This window comes from Aquila chrysaetos, chromosome 23, assembly GCF_900496995.4.
Source record: "Aquila chrysaetos chrysaetos chromosome 23, bAquChr1.4, whole genome shotgun sequence".
Lineage (NCBI taxonomy): Eukaryota > Metazoa > Chordata > Aves > Accipitriformes > Accipitridae > Aquila > Aquila chrysaetos.
The window spans coordinates 5,518,722-5,537,002 of NC_044026.1; the positions used below are offsets into that span (position 1 = coordinate 5,518,722).

The window sequence follows — 18,281 nt, forward strand, 5'->3', positions numbered from 1 at the left end:
TCTGCTGGGAAATCTTTCTGATCCCAAAAGCAAGAGCAGAAGACAGAAAACACTGTTGTTGAAACCTGGCTTGCACAATACATTTGAAGATGCAGATTTTGCTGTCGTGGAATACTGGGACATTGGGACCTCATTCTGTTAGACCAAGGAGCTGCACAAACAAGTGGACTCCATCTCATGGGTAGATTGGGTACTATCTTTGGTTGAAGAGTAGACGGAGCATCCAAAATGACATTACTAATGAAAGACTTTGTGCCGACAAATACAATACAGACCTAAGCTATGTATATCCCAGTAGAACCTATAAAGTGCAGAAAATTAATATAGGCAACTAGAGGAACCAAAATGTATGCCAAACAAACAGAGCTATAAACACAATGGCATTTTTAACTTTTACACAAACAAAATAATCTACATATACTGCAGAAATGTCAGAAAGTTGAGGTGGTGAAACTTATCTCTATGATGTGGAAAAAGTAGACTTCTTAATAAATATTACTGGTTTGAATCTGAAAAAAATAATTATATATTTATGTGTGTGTTGTATGAATGATTTATTTTTTGTTGTTTGGCAATCAAAGCAATATATTTCATTTCAGGTAAAGCCAAACAGACTTTAAAAAAAAAATTTCAGCATATAGACAAAGAACATTTTAAAGTCCATCTGCATTTTCTCGCAGTATCCCAATGTGTATCTAGGTACTTAGAAAAGTTGGTGTAACTTCAGAAGACGATGTTCAGTCCAGAATTCCTTTATCTCAGTGCTTAAGCCATTTCCTGTGAGACAAGAGAACAGGGTCATATTCTCATTCCCAGTCAAAAAGAGAGAGATTTGAGCTTTCCTTTCCCACTTCATACATGGACGTAGAAGTGTAAGAAAGCAGAACTCCTTTCTGGTTTTGGCATGACATTTAAATCCTACCATACCTGTTTGCCTTACAACTGTTGATCCAGTTCATTCCAGATTCTTGAATACTTTTAGATCCATCAAAAGTAATGTCTTTAGGTGAATTAATCATTCCAAGGTGAAAAAATGTTTAGTCCTACTTGTATCGCGTAAAGATAATGAAGAGGATTCCCCATTAGTAATCAAAGAGGGTGTTGGACAACAAAAACTAATGATTAACATTCTGAAATCAGCAGCACTGGATAACCAGCATTTAAGAATTCCTAAGAGCAGCTGAGAAATGTTCAGTACATTGATGATAACTTTGAACAAGTCCTGACGTACAAGGAATGCTATAAAGGTAAGCAGACAACGTTACCTGTCCAAACCCTTCCCCTGCTGTTACTCTTACGCAAAACAATGCCAAGATGACATGGGATGTTTCTCCTCTGATTCCACAAGAACTGGTACCAGAGGAATGATTGCAAGTTCTTTTATTAACAGTCCAGAAGTTAGTGTGAAATTATTCCTGGAAGTATTTACGGATAAGTCAGTGGTAAGCAACAAAGAGAATGCTGTGAAGATGGAAAAGATTGCTTAGTAAACTAGGTTATTAGAAATACGGTGCTTTAATGCAGCCCAATCCTAAATTACCTTTCTAGAAATGAGGATGAAAACCACAGAACTGAATAACTGAAAGCAGCAACTTAAAAATATGGAAGATTCATGCTAGACAAGCAACCAAAAAGTAGCTCGGAATGGGATGATAAAGCAAAAAACCCAATACAATTGCTGAACGGTCAGTGAGGGAGCAGGAGAGCTGATCTTTCTGTTATAACTTGGGGAGGCCAATGCCAGAGTATTGATTGCATCAACTCTGCAGTCCACATTTTCCGAAGACACAGTGGAGGTACCGGAGAGGGTAGAGAGGGAATGCAGAAATGTTTTGAAAACAGGAGAAAATGCCTTCTGGTGAGAGATTTAAAGAGTTGGATCTTTCTGTTTATGAGGCAGAAGATTGAGAGGTGACTTGCTTATGGCATATATACCTTCTCAGGCAGAAAATAATGGATATGAAAGGACTCTGTAATCTAGTGGAGAAAGGCATAATAAGAACCAAAGGCTGGAGCCTGAAGCCAGATGAATTCAAATTGGAAATAAGGCACACACTTTTAATGCTGATAGCTATTAGCTATCAGAACACATTATAGAGGGAAGTGGTGGATTTTCCATCTCCTGAGATCTTCAAATCAAGATTAGATGCCTCTCAGGAAGATATACTTTAGCTGCAGAGAAACTATTTGGCTCAAGGTAGGGATAACTGTGTGAAAGATAAGTGCCTGTGATCGAGAAGAAAGCAGATTAGATGATCTAAGAGTTCCTTTTTGCTTTTTACACTATGAAAATTTGAAAACCTGCAGTATGTAGCTGGGAGTTAATCTGAGTCCTCCGCCCCAGATTTAGCCCAACCAGATTACTGGTTCACTGAAGTGAAATTCATACCCCATCCCTCACTCTTTTATATCTCTTTGCAGGGTTTACCCAGAGGGAAGTCAGATTTATTGCTGTTTGCTTTTCTGCAGGATTCTGCTAAGGCAATGCTCCGTGTTGGAGAAATTAATGGAACAGATGCAAAGATCTGCAACCACTGTTTAGACTTTCATTCACACTTAATTTCTAGAAGAGCTCAAAAGAGACATCACTTTCTCTGGCATGTACTTCTGGGATTGAGGCATGGCAAAATGCAGAAAGGTTGTGTTCACTGTACCACCTACTACCATTATTATTTATATGACTTCGTATTTGCATCTTCACTCCCAAGCCACTGGCAATTAGTGGAATATCCTTGCTTCATAGGTGAGCAAAGGTGACAAAGAGAACAGTTTTCTAACTTGTGGCATCCACAGGTAGGTACAGGGAATGTTGGAAATTTGTTATGAAGTTAAATGACATCCTTTGTGAAAAGGTGCTGTGTCGTCCGTCTGCGGAAACAACACGGGAATATCTTTTGCCTGATCCTGGCCTCCTGTATCAGACAACTGGTATAATTCTGTTATGGGACTTGTATTTCAAAAGGCCACAGACTAGTGGTGACACTAACAAGACAAGTAGGCAGTACTGCAGAATCTCACAGTTTTGGTGATATGGCATGCATTCTTCTCAGATATTGGCTTAAAATTACTGGTTTAAAGCCTGATTTTATGGTGATGAGGGGAATAGCGAAAGGATGCACAACACAATGTAGGTAGGGAAAAAAAAGGTAAAAAGATTGGTTTAACAGGGAGAAAGGGGAAAAGAAAAAGTCATTGCATATTTCGAAACAAATAAGATGAACAGGTGAAATTATGGTGCAAAAAGCACAAGATTATGCACAACAGTTCTATGGACTCTTATGGCAAAAGTAATTTTATTTAACTTGAGCTGTCAACGTCTGAAGTTGTCACCATAGATTCCCTCTACTGCCAATGGAGAGAAATAGGTGCTTTTAAAACATGATTCAGCTGACCTGTTTTAGCCATCTACTTCAGGATGAGATGAATCACACCCTAAAAGTGCCTATTTCTCTCCATTGATTATGAAAAGAGTCCAGGGTGACAACCTCAGATGTAGATGTCTCAGTTATAGATTTTTGTATTTGGTCAGATGAATCCCACTATTAGAGCCTATAGATTCTGACACATCTTCACTTTTTTCCATAATTTCTTATTGAAAAAACAGCTAGTATGGAGAAATAGAGGAGATACACATACATTTGTATCGGGTGCAATTTACTGTAGAGTGGCTGGAAAATTGACATTATATGTGTCAAATGTTGACATTTTGATGAAAAAAAATCAACTCCCCAAAATACTTCAGCTGAGACAGAAAATATTTCTGTGTGGAAATACTGACATGTGGCCTCATGGGAGTGACAGGTCAGTGCTTCAGGCTTCCAACCTTCTCTACAGGGCAGAGTCTTTGCCTGGACTACCTATTCCAGGATTCATCCTGGTTACTTCTGTTGGTGGTCCCGGTGGTGCCTCTTGGGATCCCCATGGTGATGACAAATCATAAGAGATGAGCCCAGCCAAGCAGCCAGAACCAGTCAGAGTAGATTGGGAGCATGAAGTAGCCAAATTAGACCTTCTGCAAGGTGTCAAAGTGGCATACTTTTAACAGAAGTATTTAGAGTTTTGATAGAATGATAGCAAGTTAATATTTTAAACAAGCAAATGACATTTTCAAAAAAGAAAGAAGACAGTTTGGAATCAATAACCCTACTTCTCAATATCCAGACTGATTATGCAGTCTTCAAGGAAAGCTGAATTATGGTTGTAAACTTATTCCTTGTTTTGCTGCTGTATTTCAATGCTCTTTGCAATCTTGTAAGTCCACACACACTTTGATATGCTTATGATCATATTTTGCATTTCTGCCTTCCCCCTTTCCCTTTCCCTTTCCCTTTCCCTTTCCCTTTCCCTTCCCTTCCCTTCCCTTCCCTTCCCTTCCCTTCCCTTCCCTTCCCTTCTTTTCTCTGGCTTTCTCTCTCAGTCTTTTGTTTTCTCTCTTTCCTTCTTGTTGAGGAACTGTGGATGGCGTTAAACTTAATACTCATTTTACCAATGCGTGGTTAGCAAAAGATACTTCCCAGTATGGAGAAGAGCACAAGAAAACACAAACAAATTAGATCTGCTTGACAGGTTATCATATCAAACTTGAGTGCAAAGATATGCATAAGTTAAGTTCAGAAATATCTTTGAAGATAAACCTTATGCATAACATTTCTAGAGATAACATCATGTTCAACTTACAGAGGCTGCATTACTCATGTGCATAAAATAGTAACCTTTGTGAATGGTCTAAACAGATTTTGCTATTCAAGAAGCCAGAGATTCTGACTCCTAATTCCAGCTGGAGGGAACTGAAAGTGAGAAAAACTAATTTCAGTGTTTCCTTGACATGAAAATCTCAGCTTTAAGAAGGAGAAGACCAAGGCTGAACAGCCTCTGAGGTTTTGAGTTTCCTTCAGAGGGCTCTGCTGATGTTACATTATTTGTCAATAAAACTAAGGTAGAGAAATAAGATACTCTTCGTTTTGTTTGGAATTTAAACTCATCTGCTTACAACAGTATACGATACAATGCAAGCCAAAAAATAGACTTTAATCATACACATATTATACACAACCAAAAGCTATCATGACATAGCCAAGAAATCAAAAAAACCAGAACATTTGAAAAACTTCTGCCTTTTAAATATGCATAATGCTTTGCATTTGATGATATATTCACATATTACTTATTTTTAGAGATGTCACCTGCCATTTTCCCAAACCTTGATGCCCTCTCTCTATAACTTCCAAGCTGCCACAGCCTTCTCAGTTCAATGTCTTCCCCGTAGGTGGTTCTTTAACCCAGCTCTATTTTCACTCATTGTAGTGAAATCCTTTGTCAATCCAGCATGAGATTCGCTCTTCACAGTACCAGTCTCATCTCAGAATTTTTAGTTGGGCTTAGACCCTCAGACTGTCCTGATCTCTGTTCTGCCCATGAAGATCCCTATCTGATCTATTTTTACTCCTTTTCTGCAGTGGTTTCACTGGCAATGCCCATTGCCTGACTCCCTACCTCTGAGGCTAAGGGCTTCCTACCTACTTCCTACATACCCAGTCCAGTTTCCTTTCCTAGGCTATTCCTCTTCCTCTTCTTATGATGTATCTGCTCCTTGCCCTCTTTAATAAGGTCTAATCTACTTCATTTGGTCCCAAGTCTTCCTCTTTCTGACCAGAATTTAGTTTGCTGTCACCCAAATCAACAAGCTTGTTGTAACTCTCAGTATAATGTTCTTCATCAGAACATAATTCCAGCCTTCTAATGCCTCCTGTGACAAAGAGGTCTCAGTGACCTCTTCTCTGGCTTCCAATTATCCTAGATATCTCTGTGCTCCTAGAGAGTAACCAGACTACTAGGCAGAATTTTTCATTTCTCCTCCCAGTCCCAGTCTTTCTTTTGTTCTCTCCGCATTAGAATATGGTGGCTCCTGTCTCCGTGCCAGCAAGAGATCCTCAGTACAAGCTTTCCATACCGCTCGGTGGGGGGGATGGACTAACTCCCTGTGGGTTAGGGAGGGACTGCCTGGGGAGCAGCTTTGCTGAAAATAATCTGGGGGGAAGCAGGCTAAACAGGAGCCAGCAGTGTGCCCTGGTAGTCATGAAAGCTAACGGCATCTTGGGCTGTATTTGCAAGATGAAAAGCTGGACCAGCCGATCTTCTGAGGTCCTGTCCATCCAGGGCTGTTCTATGATTCTATATTAACGATGTTAATGGTATGTTGAGAAGTGATTATTCTCCTTTACTCGGCCACATCGAGCTACTGTGCTCAATTTTGGGAACCCAACGCAAGAAAGATGTAAACAAGTATAATGGAGGGGCTAGAGCACATTGCCTATAAGGAATGTCTGTGGCAGCTGGGTTTGTTCAGCCTGAAGAGATGGCTGCAGGGTCGCCTTTCAACACTTATGAGTAGGCTATTAAGACGGCAGAGCTAAGTTCATTACTGAGATGCACGGCAAGAGAACAAGAGATAATGGACTTAACTGGAATGGGGGAGGTTCTGACTGGATGTAAGGAAAAGCCTTTTTAACTGTGAAGAGAATGAAGCACTAGAGTAGGTTGCCCAGAGAGGCTGTGGAATCCACCCTTGGAGGTTTTCAAGACCTGATGGGACAAAGTCCTGAGCAACCTGAATTCCGAATTCAGTTTTGACCTTGTTCTGAGCAGAAGGTTGGACTAGAGACCTCCTGAAGACCCTTTCAACCTACATGATTCTGTAATTTTGTGAAACCTCTGTTGAAAATGTTTTCCCAAAAGTTCCTCACTTGTCCAAGTTAGAATGGGTTTGGATTTATATCAGTGCTATGCATCCTTTGAAAATTTCAAGCCTTTGCTCTCAGGCACAGAAGACTTGGAGCACTTCAAAGGAAAGACTGCCAGAATTTTTTCAATGTGTACAAAACAAGATTATCTCCCTGGACTCATTGTTGGATACTGCTGAGTAGTTTTGTCTGAAATATTCAAAGAGAGGAAAATGAGGTCTGAGGCAAAGTGAATGTAAAAAACAAAGTCTGATTCTCAGACTCTTGCTGGTCTACCACTGGTGCTACCAAAGTTGCTGTTAATCCATCACGACTACGATGAAAATTCAGCTCCCTGTAGCACCAGCTAGACATCACATGTTGAAAACCAGGCAAGTTGCCAAACACTAGTTCATTTTTAGTGGGAATGCCATGGTTTGGCAATCAAGAGGTAAACCAGAATATACTCTATTTTGTCATCTGTTCTTAATGTTGTTTTTTAAGTGGTTTTGTATGGAATGAATAATTCAAAGTATTGGCCAGTTGTAAAAATTATGCCTGGTATCAGCTGTAATCTTATAATTGAATTTCTCCACTCCCTCCCTGCCACGCCCCCCCCCCCCCCCCCCCCCAAATTTTTTTGCTGACCTGCAGTAAGGTTTTCATCTGAGATTCTCTTAATATTTCCAAATATGTATCATTTAGCTAAAAGATGAGTGGTGACACCTAGTAAAGTTAGTAGAAAATGAAGACAATGCTACATTTATAAGTAAAGACAGGGGACAGCCACCACCAACAAAAAAAGGAAGCAGAGTGCGTTTTGTCATATTTTATAAAATAGAAAGTGGAAGGTAGAGCAATGTTGATTAAACTTGGAAGGTAGAGGTTTCTTGGAGAAAAATGCATAATAAAAAAATTGATCTATAGAGAAAATTGGGCTGTAACATGATGGGAAGTATCTCAAAAATGGAATACACAAAGAAAAGAAGAGCTAAAATATCATAGCCTAAAGAGGTAGTTTCCTAAATGAACTCCACCAGTATTGAAGAGAAGGGGAAAACATAGCAAGATACTTGCCTAAGTGTATCTATCTGAATGGTTATCAAAGACAGAGTGTTCATTAAACTTGTAAGTGATATCATAAATGGACTTTATATAAGGAAGATCTTTTGGGAATTAAGAAACTGTGTGCACTCGAAGCCTGACAGCTAATGTCAACATTTTAATTCCATATTTTCTGAAGAAGCCAAGGAAAAAGCAACCAGTTTGTAAGGTGTCTGGAATGGGCAGAATTACAGCAGAAGAACCCAGACAGATCTACAGATTTATGTGCACCAATTTTCGGGTATGGAATAGGAAATGGACTTCCTTATATTAGAAGGAGAGTATGAGAAAGACTTGCAGAGTCCTGAAAAGAGGAGTGAAAATCGGTAAAACTACCTTCAGAAAATCTGCCGGATTTCTGCTAACTTGAGGTTGCCACATTGCCTCTGCCATAAGCATTCACCTGCAAAGCACAAAGACTCCATCAGAAAACCCTCCATGTTCCTTGTCATTTCAGCCCACTTGTATAAGTGAAGTACATGACGGCCTCTCATTGAATTTCTGTTTGAAATAGAACTCAGCAGGGTTCTGCTTATCCACACCGATATCTTACTTGCACATTTCTGACTTACCTCACTTCAGATTCAAAGGGTCGTTTCAGGGTAGTAGCTTCCACAGCCCTTCCTCACGGGATATTTCCAGGTGGCCATTGACATTGATTAGTTCTTGTAGTCCAGGAGTTTTGGGGGAGAGATAAGTGATGGCATGTTTTGCCCCAAGTAAATACCGTTCGTGTAACTATCCGCACCGCTGCAGTTGCAAGCCAGACCACCATTTCCTGAGGCCTGGATAAAAATATTTCCTCCACCACAATGACCCTAGGGGAATAAAAAAACATAACAAAACAAAACTGAACTTTCCATACAGACCTTTTATTTTAAACAGCCAGTGTTATATTTCTGCCAAACTTAGAAGGTGTTTTTGATTATGTAGCTTTCAACTACCATGGAATTAATATAATAAACTTGTGTTCTTCAGGGAGCCCTGTCATACATCTGCAAAATAAGGTCCTTTTTATGTACCTACACATTAACATTGACATCCACTCCCTCATTTAATTAACAACATTTGAATGTTGTTTCCTTTCATGTAGTAATTGTATTTTTTATTCCTAAACTGATCTCTTGTTTTGGATGGAGATACAATTGGAAAATGTCAAGATTTGGCCAGAAAAAAACAGTAACAATAAGGGTTTCCTTTTTTCCTCATGGTTTTTGAAACCTGAATCTGGACTTTCCTAGTGAGTTTCGAAAAAAAAATCTGAGGTGGGAAATGAAGCTCCAGATTTTGACTGGAGGGGAGAACTTTCTAAATTTTTTTGGTTCTTTCTTTCAGTGAGTTCAAAGCTAACCTGCTGGATCTGGGAACTTTCATGTCTTTAGGACCCTGGTAGCAACTATAAATAGTTGTGGTTGTTCATGTAGGTACGCACGTTGGAGAATCTAGAGCATGTATTACATGTCAGCCAAGGAGTTGAATTCCAAAGAAGGAGAAGTTAAAATGGCATTAGTAATGCTTAACTTTAACAGCCAGATAAAAGATATATGGTGGAGGAATGCAATCCAGTGTTCACTAGCTACTTGAATTTCTTTAATAAAGCTGAAAAACTCATGAATATTAAAAAGAGTCCTGGGTTATGTGTCCTTATGTAAGGTATTCCTCTTGTATCTGGTAAATGGTGTCCATGCAGTTATTAAAAAGTAGAAAAGAGGAGAAAGCGAGGTTAGATCACAGGGGAAAGGTCAAACTATTGGGAGGGGTTGTAGTACTCTTCGTTCAGTACTTCATCGAAAGAACCAGGAGATAATGTGTAAATACTTGTGTTTTTTTAAAAATTGGAATTTAAGTGTATGAAAGGCAATCCATCCATTTATGAAACGTGTGTCATCAGTCAGAAAATATTGTTGTGGTTTTTTGGTTTTTTTTACTTTACTGAAAAATTTCATCAAGTTAAATACTTTAACACAGTTATAGGTGATAACTTTTACTCTTTATCCTTTCTAGTAATTTGTCTGGTGATTACTATATTAATATAATTATCATAGGGACACAGCAGATGAATTTTGCAGCTGGAAGAAAAACAGAGTTTTCAGTGGATCTGGGATAAGGTACCTAGACATGTCTCCAAAAATCCATAATAAAAATATATAATTTATTCTGATAAATTTTTTTAATTAGTAAAATTATTTAATTAATAAGCTTATTTTTGTGTGAGGTTTCCTATGAGTGGAAATTTCTAAAGAGCAATCATAAGATAACTTTGAAGAATACCCTTTCCATGAAATTTAGAAATGTAGCAGGAAGAAAAGGCTTGTAACAGATATTTTTAACTAGTTGTATGCATCCAAATGAAGAAATACAAGTTCTGAATGACTATATGAGCAATATCAAAAGGCATGTTATGCTGGAGGTTTATTTCCAGCTCAAATCCTGGCACTTTTGCTGGCATATATTACCTTTCTCCCTGTCTCACCAGCCCCCAAATTCATTTGCCTTGAAAAGAAGACATTTTGCACTCTTTCCCAAAGAAAAGCATTTTTGATCAATTAGGTCAGAAGCAGCTTCTGCGTTTTTGAAACAAAACCTGGAAAAAAAAATTAAAAGCATCTTACAGGTACTACATTATCCCTTTAATGCCTCCATTAATATTAAATAAATCCTGCAAATACAGTGTCTCGGTTTTGGAAAATATATTAATTGGGTGTATGTCAGGAATAAAATCCAGGAACTCACTTTTAATATTTCTTAAATCAAAAGCTTCTTGTTCTTAACAGCTAACCCATTTAGATATTCCTTCTCTCTCCCCCTTCCAAAAGCCAGCTCCTTCAGCTGACTGCTGCACTCCAGTGCTGTTTGTATAGGTTACAAGCAGTGAAATGCATCACAGCCATCTACATTTATACTTGTCCTAGTGTCAGTGTTACTTCCTCAAACGGCTGAAAAAATACACAATTTTTCTTATGCTCCGAGCCACGTTTACTACCAAGCACCTCCGGAAACTGCAATTAAGTGCCGAGTTTTCTTTGGGGATCTGACCCAAAGTACCTTTCAAAAGCAAAAGAAGATTCTGAACACACGGCATCTTTTTCTGTTTTCTTCTGTTTCCATGTAAATCACAAACATCTAACTGAAAATAAAGATTTTAAATGCAAGCAAGACCAGTTAATTTTACTACAGATTTTTATTATAGATAATTCATAGCTCCTTTAGTTAGTGGTGCATGTTTCGGGCATTACTGAGTGATAATGATCTATTTACTGATAAAGTAGGAAGCACATAACACTAGGAGACAAATCTCTTAAGAGCCCAAACCTGCAAATAAGTTTGCTTAAATGTAGTCCTATGAATAGACCCACTAAAATCAATGAAACTACTCATGTGCATAAATTTAAGCATATGCAAAAGTACTTGAAGACAGGAGATTTAGCTCTTAATTATTTTAGGTCACTGAAGGAAATGGAGGCCACAGTTTCTCCCAGAACAGGTGACAAATCTGCTTAGAAAGGTAACGTGGAAGTGGCATAAGGAAAGGGTGTAGAAGCAATCTCATCCAGGAATATGTGAGCACAATGATTCTGCCGTAGAGGATCCAGCTGGGGAATGACTGATCTAGGTAATTATATTGCAAAATCTTCAGAGGAGACATCCCATACAAATTTTAGAAAATACAGATCAGGGACTCGAGGTACCTGCCGGATGCATAATTCACTCCGAATAATTTGTTAGACAAACCTCACCTCCTTTTCCTATTTGTGAATTGTACAAGAGCAGTTTATGACTTTCTTAGATTTATTATTCAGAATTATTCCCTGAATGAAGGTGTATCATTTATGAGCACTTCACTGCAAGTGCTTGATATTCAAAATTTGGCATTCAATATTGTTATGTTGGTTAGTCGGAGCAGAACACATCGCAGGTTGTATTTCTCTGAGTGGAAGTAACTCAGAGTCAGGTTTTCTATTGTAAATCATCGTATTTCAGAATTCAAAAATCACTTTCTATTCCCATTTTGCAGTAATCACAAGACATCTCACAAACATTCTAGCTAAAGGCACATTTGTTCAAAATTAAAACATGATTATTTTCATGGAATTATTTTGTCCTATTATGTCTCTATTTATGTCCTATAATGTCTCTACTATTCAGCTATAACCAGAAGGTTTATCAAAAGATATATCATCATTTTAAAAAAAACCTAATAGGGATAATTTTGTCCAGCTGCATAATCCCCCAGCTGGGATATTGTGGAATGTCCCATGCCTTATTCATCAGTCCTAATATGTTAAGAACAAAACTTCCAAAAAGTGACACCACTGAAGACTTATAGCTTTAGCTATCTACAATCAGTCGAGGAAATGTTTGAGAATGAAGAGATTCATTTATGTCTTGAGAGCCTTTTACTTGTATGCTCATAAAATGAGGGAGATTCCTGTCTTGGTCCTGCTTCTGGAGAACTACTTCCCACATCATGGAACAAAACCTTTTGTGGTTCCCCTGCTGCTGAAAAATCCTATAATAAATAGAAGATTGTAAAAACATGGTTAAAAAAAAATAAGAAAAGAAAACATATTGAAATAGTTCCTAACTCCTATTTTTCACGAGGAGGAAGAAAATGGCTAAAGAATTGGAAGCGAGATATGTAGAGAAATTACACTGCTCTTAACACAAGCAATATTTAGTAATTTCTTAGCCCTGGCTTGCAGTCAGTCATCCTAACCATCTGCTCAGAACGGAACTTTTTCTTCTTCTTCAGTGTAGTTGAACTATATCAACAGAAACAATTTTTTCAGGGAGAGTAAATGTACCGCTACGAACGGTTTGATGAAAGACTGAATCTTTGTATTCCTGGAAAGTAAGTCTTCCTGTAACAAGCAGCTAACGTTTGAACACGTCAAAGCAAGCCTTTTAGAACAGGAGATAAGAGCACTTGAATGATTCTTACAAAGTGGTAACTGGCCCAAAAGAAAATGTTGTGTACGGTAATTTATTCTGGGAGTTACATTTTCCTCGGCCTTGAAAAGAACTTTACCATGACTCAGTATGCTGGGCTTCTCTCCCACTCTCGTTTGAGAGATTTGGGCCTGAAATACAGACCAACTGTACAAGCAAACATTTTATTCATAGAGGCAATGTTATTGGCATAGGCGGTGGTATGATAATGGCCAGATCCGTATTAGGAATGGCTCGTAAAATAATGTCAATCTGAGGTGGGGTGTTTATTCATGGTTTTAATTTTAACTATGCTGTTAAATGCTGTGCTGCAGAAGCTTTAATGTTTAAGCAACTATATTAATCTAAAAGTACTGTTATTGATAAAAATTCTTTTGCTTTTTGAATTGGTGAATAACACACCATCAGAAAGCCTTTATTGCTGGTATAAGCTACAGCTGTGCTGGAGGGGACAGCTACGCTAACCTAGTGTCACTATCTCAGCATGTGGCCTGTTCAAAGTCATTGTTTACGTGGACTTTCTCCATATGGAGTTATCAACATTTTATTGCAAAAACCTTAGTGCTGCTTTGTACTTCCAGAGTGAGAATACAGCAAGAGAGACTCTGTTTTCTCCTTTCAAAAAGAAAAAGAAAAAGGAAAAGGAAAAGATTTCTCTCTCCCCCTAGTAATCCTCTCCCGTTAGAAATATACGTCGAGTTATAAATGCCAACATGTGTAAGTATATACACTTATTAATATATTGTAAAATCTCGTATTTTGGGTAGCCTACCTCCTCACTCTCAAACGCCTGAGACTGACCATGCTGGCAATGTCATTTCACCTCTAAGAGAAGGAATAACTCTTCCTCCGAGGGGTGCCCCATGATTGCCCCCCGGGCTGGACCCGCCTCTGCGCCCGGCGAACGCTTGGGTACAAAACGAGCTGCTTTAGCACATGCAACATCCCGTGGGCCCAAACACATGGGGCATTCTTAGGTGGTATTCATATGTAAGGAGGTGGTTAGGACCCTGCCAGGCGTGTTTGGGCAGGCTGCCCAAGGCCCCGGTGTGGATTGCGTGCAGGCACAATGCGCTCTTGTCCGCTCCTGGGAAAGCATTTTGAGCAAGTGAGGTAGACATACCTCTGGAAACCTGAGTAAGGCAAACTGTTCCGGTTCATGTTAAGAGGGAAAAGGAAATGAATAAACATTATAAATCTTCGTTAGCCCAGCGAGAGCGAAGAGCATTCTTTCATGCACAATAAAAAGTAACAGAAATAAAAGGTAAGTAAGAGTAAAAGGATTTTTTGAGCTCTCCTCTGGAGCGAGAATCCCATGAAAACCCCTGGAAATGCTCAGATGTATGTAGCTAAACCAAGGTACTTCCTTGTTAGTGCATGCGCAGAGTTCCTAACAAAACAGTGTATTGTGAGAAAAATATCAGTTTGCTGAACCTGAATGTTTTCCCCAAAATTGACAAATATTGCTCTAGTAAAGATCTGGTTTGAAGAATATTTCCTCAGTCCATCCTGGGGCTCTGAACTCTTCCACATTTACTGCTGAAGAAAGAGAAGCCTTGAAAACTTGAGCTGCAGCTCCCCAAATCTGAGTTTCAGTAGGGTAATACTGTAGTAGCTCCAACAAAAAACGTTTCTCAAGGCTTTTACGCCAGCACGCCTAGAATTAGCTTGAGTTTGCATAGCCCCAGGCTAGTCCTGCAAAGGCAGCATCACTGACTGGGTTGGGATTCGGTAGTGGCTGCATTCCCTCCTGCCTGCCTCCCAGGTGGGTTGGGGACGGATACATATCCCAGTTCTGGAACATCACGTGTCCGAGTTTCTGAAATGAGGTTTTGAAATTCTAGCTTGTGGGAAATTGCTGAGTATTTGATTTCATAATTAAGGTGGAAGGAAATACTACATCAAAATACCATAAGTCCATGCAAATAAGAAAATCTGTGTTTTGGGTAATTCTAGTCTAGCCTCCTTGCTGTTTTCACAGATCATTGATTAACTACGTACAAGGAAACATTCCTTTTCCAAGGAAATAACACATATATAAGGATATATAATTTTTTTAATCCCCACATGCACAGTAGCAATGTAGTAGTTGAAATGGTATGGAGATAAACTTCTGATGGGGCTTCGGTATTGCTGATGAGAGTACTCAGTTGCTGGAAAAAGACTACCCTAGAGATGATATAGCGAAATTACTCCAATAGCTAAGGGTACATTAGTGGCACTAGGACAAAGATTCAGATAAGGCAAAGCCACATACAAATGAGTATGAAGATGGGAAGCATATGTGGCTGTATGGAAACTCAAAGCAGATGATGGAACAACTTAAGAATAGGATGATCAAAGTTACATATATAACCAGTTAGATCAGAAAACTCCAGCGAAGGGAATAGTGGTGATAATGGACAATATATTGAACAAGCAAAAAAGACAATGCTGTCACAGAAAAGACAAACGCTACACTAGGTTGTGTTAATTGGAGCGTCATATGTAATACAAGGAAGGCAGTTTTTCCGCTTGGTTTGACTCGGCTGAGCTTCATCCAGAGAGCTGCATTTAGTTTGGGCTACCACATTTTTCAAAGGATACAGACAAATTAGAAAGTCTTAAGAGAAGGACATCAAAAATGATAAAAGGTGTTGAAAATAAGGCCCAGGAGGAAAGCTTAAGAGACTGGGATATGTTCAGGCTAGAGAAGAGAAGCCAAAAGGGAGTCATAATAACTCTCGATAATTGCATAAAGGGGTGTTACCAAGAGGACAGGGACCAATTGTTCTCATTAGTCAACGGGGACAAAACAAGAAGTAATGGACTTTAGCTGCAACATAGATAATAGGGTTAAATATTAGGAAAAACTTTACAGCTCCAGGAACACTTAGGTCATGGAGCCGACCATCAAGGGTTTTTCCAGAATCACCTCCACTACAGGATTTTAAGGCCAGACTTCACGTCAATCTATCAGCAATGGTTTAAGTTTAATGAAATCAATCCTGACACAATACATGAGGGAAGGAGAAAAAAAGGCTGGACTGAATGACCTGCGTGGGATGTGTTTGCTGGTAAATAGCTCTGTGATTCTCTGAGCCCGTGCAGTACAATAAGAGGTTTATTTGCTATTGTTAATTTTTTTCCCTATCTGTAATCCCTGTCTTCATCTGAAAGAGAAAATGCGGAGATGTGTTTTCCAGGCTTAAATTAATACTGAGATGTATCCATCTTATGCATTTAGAGATGTGACCACGTTTGCCATCCTCAGACCAGCTGGTGACCAGTGTGCACGTAGAGTGTCAGCTGGGACCAGAACCTTTCATACCTTCCAGCCGCAGGGTGACTCTTGGGTCTAGGTAGCGGTCGGTTGTGTCTGACACCTTTCTGCAGCGTGCTGCAGGTAAGGGCAAGGTTTGTCTTTGAAACCCTTTCAAACCTTCACCCCATACTTTCCGTTAACTAGTAAAAGCACAATTTATACCCCAAACCTATACTTTCTCAGCTTGGAGCATGACAAATGCTGAAGTAAATCTCTTTCATGAACACAGTGCCCCTAGCCCTACACTACCTGCTTTGCTCGACATCCTTTATGTAGCTCGGGCTGTTAAAACTCAAGCTAAAAAGACTGTGCATCAGCATCTGCAAAATGAGCATTAGGACTAGTATCGAAATCCAGGACACCAACAGCTTATATTAACTACAAACTTTTTCAATTACTCTAAGTAATTCCCAGTGTATAAATGCAAATCAGATTAATATTTAAGCCAAAATTCTGAGGTACCAATATACAATTAAAGAGAAAGGGAGAGAGGGGATGTTTTTCTTTTTGTTGTCTACTGCATTGAAATACTAAGTGTCCTCAAACCACTGCTTAATGACATAGACTGGAAATGAAGTAGCTGAACGAACCCCCTATATAGACATGTTCTGCCAACAACCATTCCAGTGCCAGCAATAAATTCCCAGACTAAACAGTTTAAATTTGGCATTCTCATTTGTGATGCTGTTCTTATGCTACACTCACAAGATTGATTCTCTGAATTCAAAGTATTCTAGCAAATGAATTATTAGAAATATGAAATTTTGGATGACAACCATATGTCTACACCAAATTAATCTGATATTTGAACAAAACACTATTCTTATCAAGAGAAATTTGTGGTGGTTTGAACAATAATAGCTACAGTCAGGGTCAGTCAGTTTTCCACTCTAATTCCTACTTTCAGGAGACTAATTCCAATGCTGACTGGAGCCTGACAACCAGCTCTCAGATGAGACAAGATGCTTTTTTTAGTAACCAATGGAAAAACAATTTTTGTCCTAAATCTTCATGATTTTTTTTCTAAATTTCACCTGACTTAAAGAAGAAGAAGAAAAAAATCTTAGTCTTGTATAACTAAACTGGTTTTCAATTTAAATTGGACTTTGTCCAAAGGCTACTTCAGAGTGGTTTAGGTGTTCTGGCAATGAAAAAGGAAGAAGTATGAATGCTTAAAAATGGACTGCAAAACAAAACAAACAGAAAAAAGCTTCACAGGCATTTTCAAATGTGGACTTAATATGCATGTGTAGCAGCTGGATTGACACAATGGACCCTAACGGCTCCTTCAGGTTCCTTTCATACTGTATTATTCACTCTGCAGTCAGAGTACCAAAGACAACATTTTTTGGAAAAAGCCTATATTTTTGCAAACAGCTGCATTTAGACAATGACACGGGCGATGTTATCATATGACTGTCCCAATAGAAAAGTGCTCTTGTTTAATGGAAGTATTTAGTATCTAGATATAAGGTCGTCCATGGGTTAGCAAGGGATGCAAGTCAGAGCACTATTTGGTCCAGGGCTGTGAAACCTTTAGTTGACAGATTCCATAACCAAAAATAATGTATTCTTGCCCTTTATTTCCTCACCTGCCAGTTTCCAAAGACCATTCAAATTTAAAAAATGTTGCTTACATAACTAAGCTCATTTTCTGTTAGAAATAATGAAAGATGTTTTGGATTTATTGAGCAATTTTATCTGATTTATGAAAACCACTTTTGTCCACTCTTTTCTATTACAAGTAAAGTGTACTGTACTGGGAATACTGAGCTAATGCCCTCGAGGAAGACCATGTGACTGCAATTATTTATGAATTAACATGTCACAGACTTGAAGCTTTGAGACAAACACATTTCCCAGCTGCACATTTGTGACTTCTGAGTTTGTAAATGGAACAGATGAAATAATGACTTGCTCTTCCTATCTTTTCCTCTTATATATTGGTTAGTTTTCTTGCTGGATGTGTAAAGACAGGTAGGAATACTCATGTAGATATTTATCATTCTCAGAGAGTGTAAATTAAACATGCCATTACTTTATCAGCTATGATAATAAATACTTGATGCCAGACTGTATTTCTCTACAAGTGATGTTATCATTGTTTTTAATACATCGTTTGACTTTAGAGATGCAAAAATAATTTCTGAATGCTAATGCTGCTTAAAGCCAACACAGTGCAGGAGTAAAACCCTGCAACTAAA

The 18,281-nt window shown here is 38.7% G+C and overlaps 1 long non-coding RNA gene across 1 annotated transcript in view; it reads right to left on the bottom strand.

Moving 5' to 3' along the window:
• Positions 1 to 641: 641 nt before the first annotated feature.
• The window catches only part of LOC115334588, a 38,047-nt gene continuing 20,407 nt past the window's right edge, over positions 642 to 18,281 (bottom strand). The window contains exons 2-3 of the long non-coding RNA XR_003921183.1: positions 8,396 to 8,641; positions 642 to 777 (exon numbers count right to left, since the gene is read on the bottom strand). This is a non-coding gene — a long non-coding RNA (uncharacterized LOC115334588). The remainder of the gene's footprint in view (positions 778 to 8,395; positions 8,642 to 18,281) is intronic.